The sequence below is a fragment of the Staurois parvus genome, unplaced genomic scaffold, assembly GCF_062004578.1.
Source record: "Staurois parvus isolate SC_StPar_1 unplaced genomic scaffold, SC_StPar_1.0 ptg000124l, whole genome shotgun sequence".
NCBI classification, from domain to species: domain Eukaryota; kingdom Metazoa; phylum Chordata; class Amphibia; order Anura; family Ranidae; genus Staurois; species Staurois parvus.
The window spans coordinates 943,619-969,061 of NW_028317920.1; the positions used below are offsets into that span (position 1 = coordinate 943,619).

General features: G+C 42.5%; 1 protein-coding gene across 10 annotated transcripts in view; it reads left to right on the plus strand.

Moving 5' to 3' along the window:
- The window catches only part of FOXP1 (forkhead box P1), a 1,001,617-nt gene that overhangs the window by 354,503 nt on the left and 621,671 nt on the right, over positions 1–25,443 (plus strand). For all 10 annotated transcript variants that reach the window (XM_089672250.1, XM_089672252.1, XM_089672255.1 and 7 more), the window contains exon 4: positions 2,477–2,567. The gene's annotated coding sequence lies outside the window, so the exon portion shown is untranslated. The remainder of the gene's footprint in view (positions 1–2,476; positions 2,568–25,443) is intronic.

Here is a 25,443-nt window from a genome sequence, read left to right on the forward strand (position 1 = left end):
GTGTGATGCTGTCAGCCTACATGTTTTTATTGTGTATATTTAAAAGATTTTTGCAACAAAACATATTATTGATTTTACCTTTATATTATTTTTTTTATTATGAAATGCCTGAAAAATCCTTGGTAGTTAGGTGTGTACAGAAATGCATTTTTTGTAGGTTTAGGCAGCTGCATTGTTATGCATCATGGGTTTAAACAAACATACCCAAATGCACTGCTCAAGACTTGTTTCTCCTGTTCATGGAAGATTTGGGTGCTGGTCACTGTAGTCTGTCTCCACTCCCCATCAAAATTATGAGAAAAAATGTATCAGCTGCACGCCACTCTTAGCTCCTCTTGCCATGTTCATTAGTTGTCAACAAAGTGATTGCATACAACAATGTCTCGACCAATCTTCCTTGATGAGTTTCACGATTTCTGGCTTGCTCACAAGGATAGGGGAAGGGAAGGATAGACTTCCCCTATCCTGAGCAAGCCAGAAGTAGTGAAATGCATCAAGGAAGATTGGTTCCCAGGTGGAGACATTGTTGTATGCAATCACTTTGTTGACAACTAATAAATACAGCAAGATGGGCTAAGAGTGGATTGCGGCCTATACATTCTTTCTCATATTTTTGATGGGTTTACATATGCGTGGGACAAATGTATATCTATGCTCAGAAAAAAAAGTAAAAAAAAAATGATGGGGCCAACTCAATGGACTACTTTTTTCTGCCATCAATCTTGTATGTTTTTATGTTATTGTGTGCTGCCTTTGTGTCAACTTGCATTATCGACTTGTGTTTTTGAAGTGAGGATTTGAAGTGGATAGAAATAACAGCAATTCACCAACGTTTATTACTACCTGTTGCCAACGCATCAAAACGCATGTAACATGCATTTTGATGCATTGTTATTGACTTCTATGGGTCTCTCAATGCACTAAAACTCTGAAAGAAATGTACATGTCGTGTTTTTAAAAACCCACTGCAGCTCCAAAATGGGAACAGACTGTTCGTACATGTATGTTGAAATGGAAGAGTAAATGAGCCCTAGTTCTTCCAGTATCTTGATTGATGAATACCCCCTCATCATCTTTTCATATTATAATGAAGTTACCCCTATTATATATAAAGTACCCTCAAAGGGAAAATTCGTCTTTCAATGAATTTGTTCATTTTCCTTAGAGTTACCAAAGTGAATGGATAGTTTAGGGCCCTCACACTAAAGGGTCATCTTTAAAGCTAAGGCCTTTGTCCTACAATTGAGGGCTAGAGAAGGAAGAAGCATTCACCTGGGAGGGGGAGTTGCTCCTTTGCTGGCAGGAATAGATTGTGCAAGGCTTCATCTCTCATTAGTGATCCTCTGGTTGGCAAGTTGTGTCCCTTGGGCAAATCCCAAATCTTCAGGAAAGACCAACATTTAAAATCATTTAAAATCATGGCAGTGCGAGTAGGTGAAAGATTTAAAGTGTATGTATAGCCAGCGTATGTGTTTGTCTTTGGATAGGGAAGGGTTAAAGATGAAGTTTAATTAACTTATATTTTACCATCTCTGGTTTTTTCCTCCCCCTCATCAACAATCAATTGAATTTTTACATAAAACTTTTCTGTTTTCACTACTAACCTTATGTCAGGCCATGATGTCATCACTGGGTCTCTATGCTTTTCTGTGCAATGCAGGCAAATGATGACTGGAGGTGGTGGTGAGGGGAGGGGGGTAAGAAGGTGCTCTACATAAGTTCCTGAAAACTTCATAGCACCCTGCCTCAATACTAATTTCTAGAGCCCTGATGTAAGCAATGGGCTGGCTGTTGGGAGGCGTTTTACAAATATCAAATAGCCTTGATGGGTGGATGTCTGTCTGGAGGAGTGGGTGTTCCTTGATAGAGTGTATTTGCATACATACCACCCTAGGTGACGCCCACATGTGATGCTGAGCTTCCATAAATGATTTCTGATATCCTCCATCCAAGAAATGAGGCAGGCTCTATGTGACTTACTGCAGCTTCCAATGCACATTTTGAGTAGTTCACAGTGTGCAGTGAAATCATAGTAAGCAGGAAAGTAGCTTGTACAACTGTGCAAAGCTAAAGAGAAGGCTGGAGGTCTGCTTTAAAAGCCCTATAGATTATTTTTTGCTCTCTGTGTACATATAGGGAGATTTCCTTCCACTGTCTGCCCTAGAGACGCAAAAGGAAATAATAGGAAATCTCAGAAAGGTTAATTCCTGTCTTTTAACATTTATCACTAGATTGGTTGTCTACATTGGATGATTTACCTTTACCTTTCGTGGCAACTGGAAAATTTGGGATTTCCCTTATTTGTCTCAGTATACAACAAGAAAAATAGTGAGGGTCCATCCAAAACATCTAAAAAAAAAAAAAAAAAAAAAAGTTTTTTGCACTTTATTTTTTCACTCTGCAGTTCATAGAGTATATTCAGGTAATATATACTTCCAAAAAACCCATGGCCTAATCTAATGTTTATCTTTTGCAGTCTTAAACTCCATGAATTTCTGCAGTTTATGAGCGAATGGTTGCCTAATCTCAATGCAGCAATAAGACAATGACCCTGACAATTTTTTGAGGTGAGTAGGCTATGAATGATGTTGTTGCATCTACATCTTTTATTATTTGTCTTTATCCCCAGATATTAGCGCGTTGCCAGCTGGAGGTGTCATGGACCATGTTGAGCTGCCCATAGATTGGTCTTTTTTGGGGCGTTTTGAAAACCATCTAATGGGCAAGATTGAAAATTTTGTAGCATTACTACATACAATTACCATAAAACTTTTTTAGTTTTGAATAGAATAGGGAATGGTCAAAGCTCCTGAAAAACTTTTTTTGGATGAATTCCATTGGGAGACGCAACAGAATTTGAGAGTAGATCTTTCGCTGGAACTTGTCCCTTCTGGAAGATTTCCACTGTCTTTTTGACCTAGTGACAGTTAAAAATATCATATTTCCCCTCACTTGAAGTCCTGATGACATTGGTCACCAGGGCACATAGAGAGGCAGCAACATCATAAAATACCCATTGTTTCTTGGTATGGAGACACTTTTGACCTCTTCTATGCCATAGTGCTCTGGCATGTGCAGCCAATTGCCAGGCCTGAACACTGTTACATGACACAGTAGGTGACATCAATAATTCTATAGAAGCTTTAATGGCATCATACATAAAACTTGCACAGGTTAATTTGCAGTGGCTATGACCGAGCAAGGAGCAAAGAGCAAGTGAGCACGGTGAAGGTCAGTATAACTGGAACAGGTGGAGTTTTAAAGAGACTGAAATAATACCTTGAATTGGCAAAGTGACAGGGTCTTTTTAAGCTGATCACATTAATTCAGACTTTTTTAATCAGGGCTTGGTGAGGACCCTGGGATTCCTCCAGGGGCTGCTATGGATTTCTTACACTTGCAATGACCACCAATCTATGGGAGCAATTCTCCATATACATCCAATGTAAGAGGTCTCTTCTACACCCATCACCGATGTAAATGGAATATTCTCCACTGACTACCAATGTGAAGGGGGCATTTCCCCATTGACCTCCAATGTATGAGCACTCCACTACCTACTAGTGTAGAGAAAGCTACAATTTTCACCGTCTGTGTCTCTTCTGTGGCCATTATTTTTCATTTTATTTGATGAATTTTGCTGTATGGAGCAGGGAAGTATTGTGTAAAATAAACTATTTTGGGTATCAGATGCTGTGGTTATAACATTTTCTTTTTTCTTCTGTTTAAAATGTTCTACAACCTACTGATCTTGCTAAATGTAACGTGATGTGTAGATATAGTAATTTTTGGAAGGGTTTCCTTGGAACCTCATAATTATTTCAAGGGTTCCTCTGGGATAAAAAAATCCTTAAAGTGGTTCTAAACTGTAAATGTTTGTTACCTTTAATGCATTCTCTGTATTAGAATAAAAAACACCACATCAACTGTCCCCCCAAACACTAAATACTTACCTGACACTTTTTACTGCTCCAGCACCATCCTGGCTGCAGCAGCTCTCCTCACTTCCTGGTCTCACAGAAGACACTGAGAGCAGCAGGAGTCTATGGCTCCTACTGATATCAGTCAAACTCCTGTCAAGAGGGAACAGGAGTGTGACTTTTTGGCACTGTGTGTGTCTATTGACACACACAGCCCAGCTTGAGTGTGTGCCCACACGGATGCCCCCTTAGCACCTGTCTTGTTAAGGGGGCACTCGGAAGAAGGAGTGGACAGTGCCTGTGGGGGACCACCAAAGAGGAGGTAAGTGACTTCTCTGTGTAATATTGTTGCTCAACTCAGGTAAATGTAGCATCTTTTATATTATAGGGAAAAAATGCCTACAGAATCACTTTAAAGGAGAGTTGGTCCCATTTAAGGGGATGTGTGTTTTCCTGTAATAATTTAGCTTAAGGTGCTGGCTTCTTTTTGCTGTGCAGTGAATTTCTCCAATTTATGACATAAAAGTCCTTAAACCGACTCTGGCATGGCAGCTCTCCCATTGGCTTATCTGTAGGACAGGCTGGAGATAGGAAACACACAGGAACTTGCCTTTCATTGGGAAACCTCTCCCTTTTCCTTTGGCGGAGCAGTGCGAGTGACTGCATTCACTATAACTCCGAACACCAGTGACTCATAACTCTATGAAATGAGTAAGCAGAAATCAAGATGTTTGTTCTGACGTGGAGGCAGGTTATGTCAAGGGTTTCCAATTAGTTCTATTACCTAGCAGTTTCAGTTTTGGTCAACTGTACTGCAGGTTGTATGCTTCGTAGCATATTCTAAGTAACTTCAGATATGCTGATAAATTAACAACAATGAGCAATTTCTTTGGAATAAACCACTTCATATGTACATTAGAAGTCATGTGACTAGGGTTGTCCTATAAAAACTAGATGAAAATATTTTTTTCTCAAATTTATATAGCATTCTATACAGTGCAGTAACTACACTATATGTCCAACAGTTTTCAGACACCTGACCATCAAATTTTCACTGTAAGGGCATAAGTAGATGTATGACTCCCCAAAAATAATTGAGTTTATGCACTTCTGCGAAAGGTTACAGTAAGGCTACAGCATGCAAACCAATGTTAAGAAGTTGTATAATTTCAACTGTTTGGGAAAGAGCATTTTCTGCTCCAATATAACCGTGTCTCTGTTTTTAAAGTCAGGTTAATAAAGACATGGTATGAAAAATTGGTATGGTGGAACTTGAGTGACCTGCACAGCAGACTTCAGCCCTACTAAACACTTTTTGGATGAAATGGAATGTCCATTGGGAGCCAGATCTTCTCATCTTATCATCAGTTTCTGACCTCACAAATGCTCTTCTGGCTAAATGAGTACAAATTCCCAGAGAGCAGAGGCACACTCCAATATCTTGAAGAAAGATATTGGAGTGTGCCTCTCATGCTCATAGATTTTAAGATATCCAACAAGCTGATATTTATTTATTTCAGGTACTTATATAGCGTTGTCAATTTACACAGCTCTTTACACATATATGTTGTACATTCACATCGGTCCCTAACCCTCAAGGGGTGTACAATCCCTTACATTCATACATACACATACTAGGGACAATTTAGACAGGATCCAATTAACCTACAAGCATGTCTTTGGAGTGTGGGAGGAAACCGGAGTACCCAGAGGAAACCCACGCAGGCACAGGGAGAACATGCAAGCTCGCCATGGCTGGGATTCGAACCAATGACCCTAGTGCTGCCAGGCGGACGTGCTAACCATTTAGCCACTGTGCTACCCATATAGATGTGTTCTACGCACTGTTGGTCATATAGTGGATGTGTGATATGTACCATTAGGGACCATCTCCTCTAGAGATCCAGAATACCAATTGCTAATTGCTTTTCCAAAGTGTATATACATTAATTTGATGTGACTATATTTGTCAAATACTTTTGCTACTTGCATAAATCTCTGTGTAGTCAAACAACTCTGGGCCCTATAGTAGTTGTATGGTCTGTGATGGTTTCAGTTACACACTTAGGTTTATGGCTATTCTATAGAAATTTAAATGGATTGTTCAGATCACTTCCTGTTCTCAAAAGTGCTTACGTTGTAACATCTCTGCCACAATTATGCAGTTAATACATTGCAGAGCTAACAGAGAAATGTATTTATTTTTGTGAGGAAACCAGCACATTCAAAAAAGCATGCACAAACCTGTGGGAAAGGTTCAAACTCCATGCAGATAGCATCTGTAAGGGACCGCCCGGCGGTACTACTAGCACTCCACTGAATAGGCGTCCCCAGCGCATGGAGTCCAAGTCCCAGGGTGCTTGTTCACCAGGGCCCCTGATGGTGGGGATGGACTTGGAGCTCCCTGAGACCAGGTCGTGACTACTGGGTGCGCCCGTCAGTGGTAGTAGTATGCGCAAGGGGCTCCCACGGGGAAGAGTCTGATGTGAGGAGGTCAGAAGACCCCGCTGCAAGGGATGGATGGATGGATGAGCAAGGTCAGACGGGCCGGGTCGGTAACAGAGAGGACGGCAAGGTACAAGGCAGCGGGCATAGAATGGTCGGGTCACACGCCAGGTCAGCAACAGCAGGTCAAATCCAATAGGGGGCATTCAGGAGAGAGGTCAGGCAAAGCAAGGGTCAGAGCAGGAGAAAGCAGCAAGGTCAGGTACAATCCGGGTCAAAACTTACAAGGGGCACAGGATCACAGGTTCACAGGATGCAGGGAAGACCAGAAGGCACTGAATGACAGCTCAGGGCCATTTAAATATCCCGCCCTGCGCTGCCATTGGTGCCCAGCGGGCGGCCGCGGCTTCTACTGCGCATGCGCGAACTCGAACGCCGCGGCCGGCCCGGACCTAGTGCCCGTTTCCCTGCACAGGGCGGTGCACTGCGCCTGCGCCGGGACCATCGCGGCAGGGATCGAGGAGATCCCTGACATTGCCCCCCCCCCTACGGGCAGCCTCCGGATGCCCACCCGATCTCTCCACCACGGGTGATCGCGAAAGAACCTCCGGACAAGTCTGGGTGCATGGACATTACGGGCTGGTTCCCAAGAATTGTCCTCAGGGCCATAGCCCTTCCATTTGATAAGGAATTGGGTCTGGCCTCCCCTCCTCCGACACTTCAGGATCGTTTCAACCTCAAACTCTTCTTCTCCTTCGACCGTTACCGCTTCCGGGGGTCTAGATTCCCGGTCAGGGAAGGCATCTGGGACCACTGGCTTCAGCAGGGACACATGGAAGACCAGGTGGATCTTGAGCGTGTCAGGGAGGGCGAGTTCGTAGGCCACTTCGTTAACCATCCGTTTAATGCAGAAGGGGCCTATAAATTTGGGCCCCAATTTCTTTGACGGGCAAAGCATCTTTAAATTGGACGTCGCCAGCCAAACCTTCTCCCCAGGCCGCAATACCAGATCTCCCCTCCGTTTCCTGTTGGATGCTTTCCTGTAGTCTTCCTGGGCCCGACTGATGGCCACTTGAAGCTTCTTATTGTTCGCAGCGAAGAACGTTACCACATCTTGTGTTGCTGGTACTGGGCATTCCGACACCAAATCCGGGAGGAAGACTGGGTGAAAGCCATAGTTGGCAAAGAACGGGGACTGCCCTGTTGCTGAGTGGCGGGCGTTGTTATACGCAAATTCCGCTAGAGGTAGAAGTGGCAGCCAGTCATCTTGAGTAAACGAGGTATAGCATCTCAAGTATTGCTCCAAGGTCTGATTGGTCCTTTCGGTTTGACCGTTAGTTTGAGGGTGGAAAGCAGAGGAGAGAGATAATTGGATGTCCAGGGCCTTGCACAGTGCTCTCCAGAATCTGGACGTGAACTGGACCCCTCGGTCCGAGACAATGTCTTCGGGGACCCCATGCAACCTGACTACCTCACGAATGAAGACTCGCGCGGTCTCGGCCGCCGAGGGGGTTTTCTTCAACGGGATGAAGTGGGCCATCTTGGACAAGCGGTCCACGACTACCAGGATTGCCGTGTGGTCTCGGGATGGCGGAAGCTCGACTATAAAGTCTAATGAGATCTTTTGCCAGGGCCGTTCAGGAATAGGTAAGGGTCGCAGCAGACCCCAAACCTTGTTTCTTGATGGCTTGTTCTTCTGGCAGGTGACACAGGACCTTACATAGCCCTTACAATCCTTAGCCATGTCTGGCCACCAGAATGAGCGTCGGAGAAGTTCCAGGGTCTTTTCTGGGCCAAAGTGCCCCGCCATCGGGTGGTCGTGGCAATGCCCCAAGACCAGGGTTCGGGCTTCGTCCGGCACCACAATTCGATCTTGCCTCCATAGGAGTCCCCCTTTGTTCTGGAGCGGCCCTCCGCCTGGGGTAGAGAAGTTTGTGGATGCTTCCATTAGTCTGGAACGAAGGTCCGACTGAAGGACCAAGAAGTTACCCGAGGACAGGATGGTGTCGGGTACTGGGGTCTCCTTGGCGTCTTCGTACATCCGTGATAACGCATCCGGCTTAGTGTTCTTCGATCCCAGCCGGTACGTAATGTGGAAGTTGAATCTTGAAAAGAATAGTGCCCATCTCGCCTGTCGCGGGCGTAGACGCTTGGCGGTTCTCAGATACTCTAAGTTCTTGTGGTCAGTAAATATTAAGATGGGGTGCACCGCACCTTCCAGCAGGTACCTCCATTCCTCTAACGCCGTTTTGATCGCTAGTAGCTCTCGATCACCGATATCATAGTTCCTCTCCGCTGGGGTAAGCTTCCGTGAGAAGAACGCTACAGGGTGGAGCAGTTCCTTGGTGCCTTTTCGTTGGGAGAGGATGGAGCCTACCGCATTCTCCGACGCATCTACCTCCAAGATATAGGGCAGAGCGGCGTCTGGGTGACCCAAAATGGGTGCCGAAGTGAACAGCTTCTTCAAGACTTCGAAAGCTCCCTGCGCTTCTGGTGTCCATCTGAATCGGGTTCCCAGCTTGGTTAGCTGAGTAATGGGGGAGACCAGACCCGAGAAGTTCTTGATGAACTTCCGGTAAAAATTTGCAAAGCCGATAAATCGTTGGACGCCTTTCCTGTCTGTGGGTTCAGGCCAATCCAGTATTGCAGCGACCTTCTGGGGATCCATCGCGACCCCCGCGGTGGAGATAATCAGGCCCAAGAAGGCAATGCTGGATTGTTCAAAACAACATTTTTCTGCCTTGGCGTACAACCCATGCTGCCGTAACCGCCCCAATACTTTTGCTACATGTATTCTGTGTTCCCCCAAAGACGGGGAGAAAATCAGAATATCGTCTAAATAAACGATCACAAAGACATCCAGAAAGTCCCTAAAAATATAATTTACAAAGTGTTGAAAAGTGGCCGGAGCATTGCACAACCCGAACGGCATGACCAGATATTCAAAATGACCGAAGCGGGTGCGGAAGGCCGTCTTCCACTCGTCCCCCTCCCTTATGCGAATCAAGTTGTACGCCCCCCTCAGATCCAGCTTGGTAAAAACCACTGCTGACTTTAGACTTTGGAACAGCTCTGGTACTAACGGTAGTGGGTAACTGTTTTTTATCGTGACCCTGTTCAATTCCCTGTAATCGATGCACGGCCTTAAGGTTTTATCTTTCTTTTCAACAAAGAAGATTCCCGCCCCCGCCGGTGAAGTGGAGTGGCGGATGAACCCCTTCTGGAGGCTGTCCTCGATATATTCCTTTAGAGCCCCCAATTCGGGCTCTGAAAGGGGGAAGATTCGCCCAAAAGGAATTTCTGAGCCGGGTAACAGGTCAATGAGGCAGTCATAAGGGCGGTGGGGGGGTAGAGTATCGGCTCCCCGTTTGCTGAACACATCTAGAAACCCATGGTAGACTGCAGGGATTACTTGTTTTAATTCAGCTTCCCCCTCAGAGCACAGGAGGATTTGGGGGGCCCCCGGGCCCGGAGTGCGGCAGTATATCCGACAGTATGGGGAAGGGAACGTGATTACTCCGGTCTCCCAGTCAATCTGGGGGTTATGGGCCCGTAACCATGGGAGCCCCAGAATGACTGGGAAGAGGGGTGAAGCTATAGCATCCAGGCGGAGGAGTTCCTGGTGCTGGCCGGCAATGACAGTGGTGATGGAGGGGGTTTCCTGGTTCACTACCCCCGATTTTATCCGGGAACCGTCGGCCAAATAAATATTGAACCCCTTCTGTTTCAATTGAAGGGGAATACCCTGCTGGTGAGCAAAATTAATATCCAAGAAGCAGCTGCATGCCCCTGAGTCAATTATGGCCGATACTTCCACGGTCCTTTCTGGAAGCTGAAAGGAAAGGGGTACCACTAAGTATTGGGATGGACCAACATTGCCAATGGATAAGGAAGAAGAGGTGCACTTACTCATTTTCTGCGGGCAGGAACGTGCCATATGACCAGCTTCGCCACAATAGAGGCACAGGTTCTGGGATGGTCTGCGCAGATGTTCCTCTGGGGATAGTTTAGGCCGTGCCAGGCCGAGCTGCATGGGTTCGGGGTTGTCTCCAGGTGGCCGGTTTTGGATGATTGGCCTAGGTGTTTGACTTGGACCTTGAAATGATCCCCAGGGATTTCCATGACCCTGGCCGGACCTCTCAAACCTGCGTTCCCGCAGTCTATGGTCAATTTTAATGGTCAGTGCTATTAAGTCCTCTAAAGTCTCAGGTACCTCCACCCGGGCGAGCTCGTCTTTCAGGCCATCTGATAGGCCAATACGGAACTGATGCAGGAGTGCGAACTCGTTCCAGCGAGTATCCTCCATCCACCGCCTAAATTCAGATGCGTACTCCTCGGCCGCTCGGCGGCCTTGCCGGAGCGTGTACAGAGTAGCTTCAGCAGAAGCTGCCCGCTGCGGGTCATCATAAAGGATGGCCATAGCATCAAAAAAACTGTCAACCGAACTGAGGTGAGGGTCATTTTTTCCCCGTAATCGATGGGCCCAGTCTTGGGGTTCACCCTGCAGAAGGGAGATGACGAACCCCACCTTCACGGATTCAGTCACGAAGGTTCGGGGTTGTAGCTCAAAATAGAGGAGGCAGGACTCGCGGAATGATCTGAAGCGTGTGCGGTCCCCGTGGAAACGTTCTGGTAAGGGTACTCGGGGGTCGGCCGCCGGGAGTGGTGCGGATGCCCCAGACACCAGCACAGGGGCTGCTACGGCTGGAGGTGCGGGGACCGTGGCCTGTGGGGCGGGAACGGATATAGTGCAGGTCTGGAATTGAGTTTCAATCTGCTGGCATCTATCCTGCAGGGCCGATACGGCCTGTGTCAAATTGGACAGGTGCCTGCAGATCTCCTCCAGCGGTGAGGGACCTCCTCTAGACTCAGTCATGGCCTTCTGGTACTGTAAGGGACCGCCCGGCGGTACTACTAGCACTCCACTGAATAGGCGTCCCTAGCGCACGGAGTCCAAGTCCCAGGGTGCTTGTTCACCAGGGCCCCTGATGGTGGGGATGGACTTGGAGCTCCCTGAGACCAGGTCGTGACTACTGGGTGCGCCCGTCAGTGGTAGTAGTATGCGCAAGGGGCTCCCACGGGGAAGAGTCTGATGTGAGGAGGTCAGAAGACCCCGCTGCAAGGGATGGATGGATGGATGAGCAAGGTCAGACGGGCCGGGTCGGTAACAGAGAGGACGGCAAGGTACAAGGCAGCGGGCATAGAATGGTCGGGTCACACGCCAGGTCAGCAACAGCAGGTCAAATCCAATAGGGGGCATTCAGGAGAGAGGTCAGGCAAAGCAAGGGTCAGAGCAGGAGAAAGCAGCAAGGTCAGGTACAATCCGGGTCAAAACTTACAAGGGGCACAGGATCACAGGTTCACAGGATGCAGGGAAGACCAGAAGGCACTGAATGACAGCTCAGGGCCATTTAAATATCCCGCCCTGCGCTGCCATTGGTGCCCAGCGGGCGGCCGCGGCTTCTACTGCGCATGCGCGAACTCGAACGCCGCGGCCGGCCCGGACCTAGTGCCCGTTTCCCTGCACAGGGCGGTGCACTGCGCCTGCGCCGGGACCATCGCGGCAGGGATCGAGGAGATCCCTGACAGCATCTGTGCTGGGAATTAAAACCAGAGCTACTAAGCAAGAGTGCTAACCGTATAGACTCCAATGCCTGAAGGTTTCATAGGCAGGATGTGCCTTTTGGCGTTTCCAGCCAGGGTGAATCCTTACATGCAATCAGCACCAGCCCACATGTATGTATGTTACCAAGCTTTTGTACTCTAGTAATAATTCTAATAATAATATGTTTACACTACTGCTGCAGTTGGTAAAATGTATATAAAAAATCTTCCTGCGCCAAGGAAACTACTACAGGATCTACCCTGCTGCTGTGCAATGTGATAAAACGTACAAAAACATACTTCAAAGAAGTGGATAGGAATGCTTATATTCCAATCCACAGTTGTCATTATAGAAATTGGTTAAGATCTATTCCTAAAAGCCAATTGATAAGACTAAAACGAAATTGTGATGATGAAAAGACATTTCAAGAGCAAGCAGACATTTTGCTAGAAAGATTTAGGGAAAAAGGTTGTGAAGAGGAAATTTTAACAGGTGCAGTAGATCAGGTGAGTAAGATCAGGAGAGAAGAATTGTTAATTAATATAAAGAAAGAGAAGAGGACAGGTGAATTAGCTTTCATCACGGGTTATTCGAACCTACATAAGGCTATTGAAAATATAATAAGGAAACATTGGCCGATATTAAAAAGGGATGAAGTTCTTCATGATTTATTACCCAGAAGACCTTCATTTATCTATAGAAAACCGCCCACACTCAGAATGAAGTTAGCAAAAAATGTTCCAGATATCCCAAAGAAAAAGGTGACTTTTCTTGACAGTGTGGGGTTTTTTAAATGTAATAGGTGTATGGCATGCAGAAACATGAAAGGAGATAAGATTAGGAGGTATGATACTTTTTACTCTTGCTCTAATGGTTCCTCTTATAAAATTAAAAATTTCATATCCTGTGATAGTTCCTTTGTTACGTATTTGTTGGAATGCTCCTGTCACCTCCAATACGTAGGTAGAACATCTAGGAAACTGTCAGTGAGATTAGGGGAACATATCAGGAATATCAAAAAAGGATACAAACATCACAGCCTTTCTTACCATTTTAGAATCTATCACAATAGGGATCCATCGTGTTTAAAATTCTGTGGGATTGATCGAATCTCTGCCCCTTGGAGAGGAGGAGATATGGTGAAGAATATCTCACAGAATGAAACAAAATGGATCTTTCAATTGGGGTCTTTGTATCCTAAAGGGTTGAACTCGGACATACAGTAGATATCAATTGTTTTTTACCTGATTGGTAAAAGTACAATTATTTTCACACATATATTGATTTATTAATAATTTGTATGCGTATTTTATAGTTATTAATTTTATTTTAAATATTTACAATTTTGTTTATATTGTTTTGTTTTTTTGATAGGGGTGATAATAATAAAGAGAGAAAAAAGTATTTATTTTTATTATATTTTTATTTTTATTTTAATTTAATAAAGTTTTATTTTTATGTTATTAATATATCTTTTATTATATATATAGTTTTTCTACTGAAAAGTGTATGTATGTGTATATGTATATTTTTTAGATTAGAGGTAATTATTTGAGTATTTTAGATTATTATAAAAGTCCTCTTGTAGCTCTGTAGGTAAGCGCCTCTGTTGTAAAGGACTCTCATGTCATACAATAGGAGGAGTGGTCTTTAGTATTCCTGGGGATGTGTCTGGACCAATTATAAAGGAGGGGTGGGCTCCTTTTGGGTATTTAAGGGAGTTTTAGACAGGAAATGGGCATCTTGAGAACGCCCAATGGGAGGGGCGAAACGCGTTGACGCATTTCCAGTCTAGACCCCGTACGTCTGACGTCACTCCCGGTGAGTGGAACGCACGCTGAGCGGTGCGTTCCAGCGGCCATCTTTTGGGATCTGTGTATGGGTTTCTCTGTGGATCTTCTGCTGTATCCTGGGGCTGTGATGTGAGATTCCTGAGGAGGCTGTAAATTACTCATTGTCCATCTGGAAGAGGTTTTTATAATAAATATGCCTTTTGAAAGTGGCTGAAATGTGAGTGGCCTTAATCTTTGATTTTTAATAATATTATCAATTAGCAATATCACACTATTTGAGATTTTTTTTCCCCTGGTTGAATGGTGGAGCCTATTCTGATGGTGAGGAATCCTATAGAGTGGATACGAAAGACTGCTTAGGATCCCTTTAAATCCCTAAAAGGCGTCTCATTCACCAAAAATCTGGTGAGTGTAATTGATGTTGGTTTGCACGGGTGCAAGGTGGAAGTTTCTTTGCATCTGAAGAATTTTGGATTTCTTATCTTTACACGGATAAGCTTTGGCCCACGTTGATCAAACATTTTAACTTGAAAACAGATCAGCCATGCTTTGTTAGATAAGCTTTTTTTAACTTCAGGCTTGCTTTAAGTTCCTGTGTATTTTGCTGTTTGTTAGAACAGACTTGAGGCTGAGCAAGCCCACCAGGTAAACCCACAAGTACTCTAGGACAAACCAGCCCTTCTGGCAAGTGGTAGGTGGCCAGCTCATGTGATTTCCAGCACTGCTTCTTTCTCCTTGGTGTTTTAGAGGTTTTAAGTAGATGTAAGGATTTTATTTGCCTGGTAGTTCAAGTTTAACCTCATGCTGACAAATACCTAATCTGTAGAAGAGTTCAAATCAGTCTGTTGCAATAGCTGTTAATATGAATTAATCTCCTCTTAGTAAGCAGTTGAAAATTTAATTTGTTGCTGAGATTCCCAAAAGTCTGTAGATACCAACATCATGCCTATACAGTATGACATTCTATTCTAAAACCATGGGAATTAATATAGAGTTAATCTACCTTTTGAGGCTATAACAGTCTCCAATCTTCTAGGAATGCTTTCCACAAGCTTTTTGAGTGTCTATATCCCAAAGATGTACAGTACTTTAGAGTTGAGTTCATGAAGCATTTAAAAACCTTCTACAACAGAAAAGATCTTTCATTGTTGCAAATGGGGGCTGTAGCAGTTATGGTGACACTGGATCACATCAGGTGTGATAGTGTCTGTTGTATAGTCACTTTTGGAGGTTCAGGATTTGATTTAAGATGCTCTTTCAAAAGAAGTGATTACACAATCAGAGTCATCATAGTGTGAAAGTGGCAATTTCAAAACATTCTTTTTAATCATCAAGTCTCCATAAAATATGTCAACAGATATATGGGGTCTTACAAGCCCCCTTCATCAGGGCTAAGCTTTGATAATTGGGCAACCAGTCAATTACTGGTAGCAGGACTGGGCTAGTATCAAGTTTACAAGCCAGGATGACTGATAACAAGTGTTGATACTGCCCTAGATTCAGTCCAGCAGTTGCCGTTGTGTTAAAGACTAGATATGGTCATTATCTCAACCTATACCCAAAAATTACAAGCAATGTCAGTTGCATTGCTTCCTGTTAGCCCGTGTGTGGGTACCTTACTGGTGCTTCTAATAGTGATTACAGAGCCTTCTGCCTAAAGGTATCTGATCGAAGGAAGCTTCTTTTATCCCATTTCTTCTTTTCTCATACTCAACTGGGAACATAAAGGTCATTACCTGGCTGCTAAAAAGAACCTGAACTTCTCAGGTGCTTCTATAGAAGAAACCCGCTGATGCTTCCTCAATTTAATCATTTTGCAGACATTTTGTATCCAATTGAATAGTTTACTTGTAGCAAATTAAATGTAATTTCCCACACAGTGTTTAGCAATTAGCATGACTCATACTTATGATGTTTTCAAACCAAAAGGCCTTCAAATGCACAAATAACACAATCTCTAATGCACGCTTTGTTAAACGCATGGGGCGTGTGCATCTAGGGTGTCCTTAGCACAAGCCTTTCTCTGTGTGGCCTCTATGAAACTAGTAAATACAACTTTACATTTGATAACTATAATTTGGCAGGGTTTAACACTGCTGTTATGGAATGTGGAAACTGTAACATATAAACCTATGTGCAAGAGCATTCATAAAAATATGACAGCACTTTGTGCTTGTTGTAATGCGTATGCTGTGAGTCATACAGCAAATTTCACACCCAAAATCTTATTGTAAGTTTTAGCTTTAGGCGGAAGGTTTCCTCTATCCACAAGAAAATGACAGGTCCAGACTCACCCCATTGTGTTATTATCCATTATGCCAAGGATCTTTAAAGCTGAACTCTAACCAGACATAATAGACACACATTATTGCAGCTCTGTAATCATTATTACATCATTAAATTTATTTTTTAAATGCAAACATTGTAAGTACCCGAATTTAACCTGATATCCACCTCTTGCAGTCTTTGTATAACAGAACTAGCATGTGATTAAAAAACAGCAATACAAGGAGCCAAACAGTTCATTTAAAAAGGGTCTGCTATGACAATTCATAAGAGTGACCCACACAATCATTTCCAGACCATGGAAAACAGAGGACCTCACCCTATAGAATAGTTATAAAGGCCAAACTGAAAATATATCAGGACTGGTCTCTTGTAGGAATGAGTCAATCGCTCAAACCTTTACAATGAAGAATTCTTGCCCACCAGTTGTTTTCTACACTTCTGGCCTTATACTATTTATGCACCCCCCCCCCCCATTTATTCCTCTCCTCTCCCCTCCCATTTCCTTTCCTTCCTCTCCCATTTCCTTTCCTTCCTCTCCCCTTTCCTGTCCTTCCTCTCCCCTTTCCTGTCCTTCCTCTCCCCTTTTACCCTTTCCTTCCTCTCCCCTTTTACCCTTTCCTTCCTCTCCCTTCCCTTCCTTTGAAAATATTTAATCTCCTTATGACATTTCTGTAATATCTAAATCGGTGTTGATCAGCTTACTTGATGTAGGAGGTCTCAACTGCAGCCCCAGACATCACCAATGGGCCAATATTTTCATTGTATGATTTGTGGCAGAAAATGGTAAAAGACTGGACAAAGTGTATTCCCTGATATAAACAATGGGTTTCTATTTTTGCATTATTATTCTCAATGGTCTGCTGCACAGCAAGCCGAGAAACCTGATTTTCCTCCAGTGCAATTAGGTAATATAACATGGTCTTGTCCCTCACCCATCAAGCTTGTGACTAATCAGTGAAAGGAGAAGTAACAGGCTGGTAAGTTAATCTCTCTGCTACTCTGTTTTCTCCACTTATTAGGGTGCCACTTGTTAGCACAGGAGCACTACAGCACAACTGATTTGTTCCTTATGCTGCTCATCCCTCTTCCAGTTTGAACCTAGGTGTGGAGTGCAAGTGGCTGCAAGCAGGCATAGCCAACATGACAGTGGCAACTCTGAGCTAAATTCAGAAGCAGAGCAACATTGTTGCCACAGTATTACAGATATCTACATTAGTTGCACTTCACTAGTAGGATCAACAGGTATTTGAAGAAATTTACAGGTGGGCTAAGAGACAACTGTGAGTACAGTCATATTTATAATTCGGTACTGCAGAACACATTTTTTTTTAATGGGAAGCCTTAGTTTTACTTAAGAAAAATTGATCGTGATCCAAACAGGAGTTCTGAATGTAGGCAATCTTGATGCAATTAAAAGGATGATTAAATAGCGTAAAAGAATATTTCTTTTTCCTTTAATAAAGCATGCCTCTCTTCATTCAGAGCTTTATATTCTTCAACATTAGTCAGCTACTTAGCTGTGATCCAACTGTGACCCCCAGTGACAACGTTAGTAATCATGCAGACAGAGGGGCTTTTGTATGGCACCGGACTCTTGACACATTCCATCGGGTCTGGCTTCTTAGCAGGTCACTCATCCTTAGCTTGTTTTGTGCTTTTATTTGTTGAGTCATCTCCCAGTAAGCCATTGTTTACAATGTATATGGTTCAAAGGGCAACTCTTTCTGTGCAACCAGCCCCATGTTCCCCATGCAATATAGCCTCTTTTCTCTGAAATCTGAGACTACTGTTACTGAGCATGACTTCTCCTCCTGACACATGCCTGAACTGTGTCAACATAAACACCTTCTCCACCCATCCTCAGAGACTCAGACATGCAGTTGTTGTTATTTAGCACAGCTCCAGACAAATTTAAAAATTTATGTAAACACTGGTTGGGTGAAACTTCCACCTTCTTATGGCTATCAGAGGCTCCAGTGGTGAGTTTTTCATGATGTAATGTATATCTTCACACCCTTTACTGGGTCCAAAATGATTTTGTTTTTATTAGGATTACCTGAATATACACACTTCACAGAAAAGCTGAAATTTGAAATCAGACTTCTATTGGGAGTGCCCTTCTTGTGCTTTGATAGATGAGAATGGGGGAAATACTTAAAGTGAAATTAAACAATATCCTTTTTCTGCAAACATAACTCATGCACATCCACTACTTAATGGCCCTGTAATAAATTTTTCACGAAATTGTTTTTTTCTGTGTTTTTCTGTCTCTTGGTATTGTCCTCTGTGAGCTCCCAAACCTCTTCATTTCCCTCTTACTTCAGTTTCTATGAAACAAGCAGTGCACATTAGTTGTGGTCATCTGCACTGCTCTATGAAAACTACACATCTCATAGTCTTTTTCGGGAGCAAACAAGAGCAGGTGACTTTGTTTCTACATACAGTGGAAGCATGGAGAACAAACTTAGCAACTGTTTAACAGTAAGTTGGATCACAATAGTAAAATAATAAAAAAAAAGGAAACAGGAGATGTGGAGAAGGCAGAGAGCAATGGAATGTACTCTCCTGAGTTAAGAATACATACTTGGAACTTTTTTTTTTGTCACTTTAAGTGTGCTTACTCTAGGGAAAAAGCTATTTGACCATTGTGTTTCTCTCATTCAAAGCAGCCTTTCTCAACCAGGATTCCTCCAAAGATTCCTAGGGGATCTTTGAGCAATGAACAATTTCTGTTTCTCAGATACTGTAAGTAACCATTGATATAAGTGATCTTTTTAGCTAGTTGTATGGGGGGAGGTTATTGCCAATGACCACAAATTTAATCATTCTTCTTCCCACTGACCATTGTGTTATTGTAATGTTAGCTATAGTTAAAGTATAGAAGTTCAAGTGTTCTGCAGTGTTAACAAGTCTGAGAAAAGATGGTCCTGAGAGTAGTCAAGGAGTGGAGCTTTGACATGGGATCTGTACAACCACAGGATCTGAAAAGTGATGTCTCCCTTTTTTAATGCTTTGTAAGCACAACAAAGATGAGCAGATCACAAGAATATGTGTTTTACTTTACAACTTTCCACATTTCCTGTACATGTGTTTTGATGTGCATTTTAGATGTTTGAAGCTTATCTGAATCTAAGACTTTTTCATTCTGGATAGAGTAGGGAATGTTCAAAACCTATCAGGTTTTTTTTTTGCCATCTGCAGTCCCATTGGGCAGATTTCCCTACACCCCCTTTTCCCAAAATTCCTTCTTAAACAGTTGAATCCAGAATGAATGTCCTCATTGGAAGTTTTCCTGTCTAGTCCTGTTCTGGGTGACAACTCAGTTTTTGGATTTTTCCTCATTTCAGTTTCGGTGACAGTGATCATCAAGGTGATGGAAAGGTTGGATCTCCCAGGCAGGCAATCACACAGGCAGCAATAAAACCTGATGGGATATCGCCCCTCTATCCAAACCCTAAAAAAAAGAAAAAAGTTTTGCATACAGTACATCTTAAAATTGTATAGCTAAAATTAATAACATTTAATGAGAACAACACAAGTTAGAATTGAAACTAAATAGGGGGCTATATAATAATAAAATAAACCTGAACAGTTATTGGTGTGTATGTAATGCAGGTACCAGAACCAGCAACGTCTTATTTTCCCACCATCAATAAGCCCTTCTAAATAAACACTGTCTCCCTGACTTCCACACAGACCTGCAGGGATGGGGCCTGCCTGGATTGATGCTTTGTTTGTGAGGCCTTGAGAAGGGCCAGGTGGACAACGGGTTCTGCAGAAACAACTCCAGGATAAGAGTTATGAAACATGCTAAATATTCCCATATTGGACTGATGCTGTGCAGTTAGGAACACTGAGAACAATGAAGGAATGATTGCTAGTGATAATAAGTACTTAGATGGGATGAAGGCCATGCTAGTCCAAAAGATATTCCAGCAAGTTGGAAGCTAAAATGAATCTACATACAATGAACAAAATCAGTCCGTGTACCAGTGGTTTTCAGGAAGAAAATAAATCATACTTAAAGGATCTGTCAATATGAAATGCCAACCTGCTATTAGTTTTTACAGATGGAAGAGCCAAAGCTATCATTATTATCTATGCATGCTTGTGTTTTAGTCCTTAACATCAAACATGTGAAAATTCAGTTAAATATTAGACAAAGTGTCCCTACCACTAGTCATCCCCCTTCCTAAATACTTAGTACTTAGCTTAAACCCTAAAATATTGCCCTACATCTTAAAAATTAAAAGCAAAATTGGAAAGATTTTACTTCCTGTCTGGGGGACACAACAGGAAGTAAGAAGAAATCTCTCCAAAGTTAGGGGAAATCCTCTCTTAAGCTGGTCATTTGTGGATACATTTTTGTACGGAACTGCAGAAAAATTGTTCATCAGAACATTCTTGTGCCATCATTGAGTCAGCTTATTTCATTTGAAATCCCTTAAAATTTGGTTCAGACCTGCTTTTTTTGAATGGAATCCCAAACATTTAAAACAGGTTTTGTTACAATATGTAAATTTTTTCCTAAATAAAAAGCCACATTCACATTATTTTGTTTGATCAAAAAAATCCAACCTGCTCTTTAGAATTTTGTCATCGGTATGGTTAAAAGTAAATGCTAATTTGACCCCACTAATTGCTGGAAAATTGAACATTCCAAAAATGAAGATTTTGAAACATCCTACTGGTGTTTTGCCACGTATAGACATAGGGTGTATAGGTAGATGGTGCACTGGAAGATCTCTCCCCTGTTCAGGTGACTACTGGAAAATTTTTGTATTTTGAATCTCCACAGCTAGGACACAGGCAGCAATAAAACCCAAACAATTCCACACTATATAAAAAATAGTTTGCCTTTTTAATAGTATTAAAGCAAGGATAAGGATGAGAGTTCTGCAGATTGCCCTTTGAAATACCGATTTGGCAAACGCAACTCCTGGCACCTTTTATGTCTTAAAGTCCATTTTTCATAAGTTTTGTAGTCTACTGAAACCAGATTCATCAGATTGGCACTGCATTCCTGGGCAACTCAGCAGCCTCTAGTCATGTGATTCTGTGCTCTGCAACCTCCCTCTCTAAAATCAATAGTTGCCAATGTTGAGATCCGGGACATGTTACATTTTTCAGGCTTGGGGCCATTCAGAAATTAAAGGACAACAGTAAAAGACTATGGAAGAGCTGCCAAATGCAAAAGATAAGTGCCAGGATTGAAAATAAGTTACTGACCTGAAACAAGCATGCATTAGGTGTCCAAATTCCCATTCTGCCTGCTTGCTCCAGGTGAGTCACTCACTGTGTCGCAAAGCAAGAAATGTGAAGCTTTTCTTTATAATCCTAAGCTGCAGTGGCACCCCCCATGTCTCAGTTTGACAGGTCCACTTTATTTCTGCATGTGCATTTTTTATGCATTTTTGGCACGTTCCAGTGCATTTTTATGCATTCCAGTAAATTTTTTCAATTTAAATAGGGACATGTGCATTCCAGTGTGTTTCAGATGCATTTTACCACATTCCAGTACAGTTCTGTGCAGAAAAAATGCAACATGTTCTACTTTTTCTCTGCAACTGGAACGCACTGGAACTGCAAGCATTGATGTGAACTATGACATTGACAACCATATAACCTACATTCTGTGCTTTCTTGATGCAGAAAAAAGCACACTGAAATGCATGTAGTGTGAACTGGCCCTAAGGCTACGTTCACTCTTGAGCTTGAGCTTCTTCAAGCATTTTTTTCAGTGTTTGTACATGCCTTTTTTCAGGTTTGAGTTTTTATTTTAGCCAGTGGAAAGCTATTTACCTGGATAAGGAAAGGCAAGAAATTGTACCCCCAATAAAGTCTATAGAAACTAAAAACACATGACTGCTGCAAAGAAGCTCATGTACTTTTTTCAAGCCTCAAATGACATGACACGCAGGTGAGAACAAGCACTATAGACTACAATGCAAATTGACATTTTGTGCATTGAAGCACTTCTAGAAAAGTGGCTAAAATCTCCGGGGTGTGAACCCAGGCTGAATTTTCATGTTTGATTTTAAAATAGGATTTCTCATTCCCCACTGCCTTAGATTTGATTGTACCCATCTTATATGAGTCATAGGATATGCCAGGCTAGTTTCTGCAACATCTTTAAGGGAATGTACCCACTCAAAACTCATCTGAATATCAAGTCTTTGTCTTGCTGTGCCTTTTTGTGAAATCTATCCTGCAACTCCCCCCCCAAGCACACCAACCACCCCCCTTGGTCTTTCCCCTCACCTTGTCATTGTCAGCTGTTGTCAAGCATGATTGGCCACTGTTGCAAACAGTAGACTTCCATTAAATATTCTTAATGGTACATTGTGTACATGCTCTTCTGGGGAACCCTAGCAATTCTTACCTTCATAGGAAGCATGACAACCTACACTCATTTGTAAAGCTAACTGTCCCTCTTTTGGTTGGATTGTCTCTCTTTTGGAAAAACACCCCTATCCTTCTTTCTTTCCTTTTCAAATGTCCCTCTTTTTAGGGCTAGTAAAGATCTGTACTTTCTAACTCAGACTTTTGCGACCAGAATTCCCTGGAACCTTAGAGTTATTCATGAACTTGTTAGGGTTCCTTGAGCAATGAGCAATTGGGAATTGATCTCCTACCTACACAGACCACCAATAACTTTCCACTAACAACCAATGCAAGTGGTCCTTTCTACACTGACCGCTAGAAGACACCACAATTATTGATTTCAAAATTATTACACATACTTATTATATTGTATAGAGCTGGGGTGGGGGTGTTAAAATAAATGATCTGCTCCTTGTGTTAAATTTACTAGGTAAACCACTTTATTAACCTATTTAAAGCGCAAGTTTAGCTAACAAAATAAAAAACCCTACAGCTTTAGTCCATATCAAATATGTCCCACATTGTACAGACAGCTGGATCCTAGACAGATTTTATGTGAAGGGATGCATGTCCTTACCCTGTCCCTAAATGTCTGGTGCTGCAGTGCATAAAAGCCTCAGTTCTTAAGGCAGAACAGCAGTACAGATGGCCCAACAGGGTCATGTCCATTCCTTCCTCCTCCATTGAGAAAAGATCTTTCTTTGATTACACTGCATGTAACAGGATCTCTGAATAGGGAAGAGTCTCATCAGTAACAGGATTCTCTTCCCCATTCGCAGATTGTGTTACAAGCGGTGTATTCAGTGAAATAACTTTTCTCAATGGAGGAGGAAGGAGGGGCGTGTCCCCATCAGACAATCTGTACTGCTGTTCTATCTGATGCTGTGAACCCTTGCAACACCAGAAGTTCAGTGAGAGGGGGAGGACGGGGCATCTCTGCAGTGGGGATTTCTACAAAATCCAGCTGCTACACTATGTGGGACATATTTTATTATTCAAGTATTGTGAATAAAGCTGCAGGGAGTTTATTTTTTACTAAACTTCAATTTAAACCTTTGTGCAACTTATTGATCATGCTAATGTACCATGAACTGTGGGTACAATCATTTCAGCAAGGGTTACCCCAGACCTGGAAATTATTTAAAGGTTTCCTTAACAAGGAAGCAGTGACACAATGCTCAGGGGCTTTGCTTGGTAGCTGAAAAAGTAAAAAAAAATTGCTATATAATTTATTATGGTCACATAGGCACATACGTGAAGGAATTAAGAACAATATGAACTTAAAGTAGTATTTACTTCGGCTGTATCTACAGAACATGGAGACGCTTGTGGGAAGAGCCAGCACTTTCTCAGAGCCTTTTTGGGAAGGTGTGAGGAACAGCGGGGAACAGTGTTTGTTGTTATAAAGCCTTCAAGTTATGTGTTGCTGTGATGAAGTTACTGGTCCCCGTGGGTGCATTACTGGAGGGTCAAAGAGGCTTGGTATTAATAAATTACTAGGGAGACAGGTGTTTGCATTTTACAAAATAAAAAAAGCGTGATTTGTAAGAATACCTATTAGAAGGAAAATGCCCTGGTTGTGACAGGATTTGCATTTTTTTCCTTTGCAGTTGTGTTTTATTTATATATTAGAAATTAGTTTCTCAAAGCACAAGGCGGGTACCACTGAAGGCACAGGTACTCACCATGGGTGGTACATGGCAAGCATTGGTACATAAAAGGAAGCCTGTAGGAAAAAAGACTTCTGGTTCACGGTTTAAAGACCACCTGTTTCTGAGTAGACTTCACAATTTTGAATTATTTTAAAGAAGAATATGTTCATTCTTTTGAAAGCTACCAACCACTAGAGTGGGTTTATTTTAAATTGTGACAAACTAGCAGTTTCTACTGCTGCGGGCTGCAGTGCCTTTATTGGAAAGAGTAGTGCTTTGCTTAAGCCGGCCTTACATGGCTAGATTTTCATTCAAATGCTCATATGGGGATGTTTATCAGAACATTCTTTCTTGCCATCATTGAGACAGCAACTTTCGTTTTGAAAGGCCTTTTAATTTTGTCCACACCTGCTATTTGAATGGAATCCCAGATTTATTAATCAGGTTTCATTACAATATGTCCAATTTTTCCCAAACGAAAACCAAATTCACAGCTAGAATTTCTTTTGTTGTAGATTAAATTTTCATTCTGCTCTTTTGAAATTTCTCAACACTATGGTAAAAAAAAATGTTGATATGATCGCCACTAACCATTAGATAAATAAATGTTATAAAAATTAAAGTTTTCAACATAATTTACTGGTGTAGGGTCAGCTTTAGATGCTGAAAATCTGTTTTGATATTTTGAAGGGTTTTCAAGAATTTACAATATTCAAAAGTCTAGAAAGATGGTTGACATCACAGCACTAAATACACCACATTTAAAAAGATACTCGGTAACTGCCGGTAAGAAACTCGGATACTCGGTAAGAAACAGCGCTAAGAAATATGAAACCAGAAAGACATATTAACCACAACTTACCCGGGGGTACACAACATATTAGATTGGTGTGCACGACTGCCATGCTGAGTGTAGTGGAAGCATGTGGGAGTTTCTGCTTGAGCATGAGAAACAAAATTAGTGTTGCATCATGTGTAGGGTTAGTGATACATTGTCCAACATAATAGGTTTCCTGAGCCTATCAGGAGCTAGAGGTTAGGTGGTGTTTTGATTGAAACCAAGCCTTTGAAAAAGAAAGGATTAAGAATGCAAAAAAGAAAATCTGATAGAGAGCTTTGAAGATGAGAAAGGTAAAGTCAAGGGGATGGGAGAGAGGGAAAGACTGGGAGGGTAAGTCCACAAGGTATTTCCAGCCCCACCACACGTCATGATGTCATCACGGGTCAGAAATGATGAATCTCATACATAGGGAATACAGATGACAATAGGATCTGGGGTACATCAATACCACCTTCCTTCCTGAAGGCCTACAGAGAGAGGCAGACTCTATAATATTATTATTTTTATTGTACAG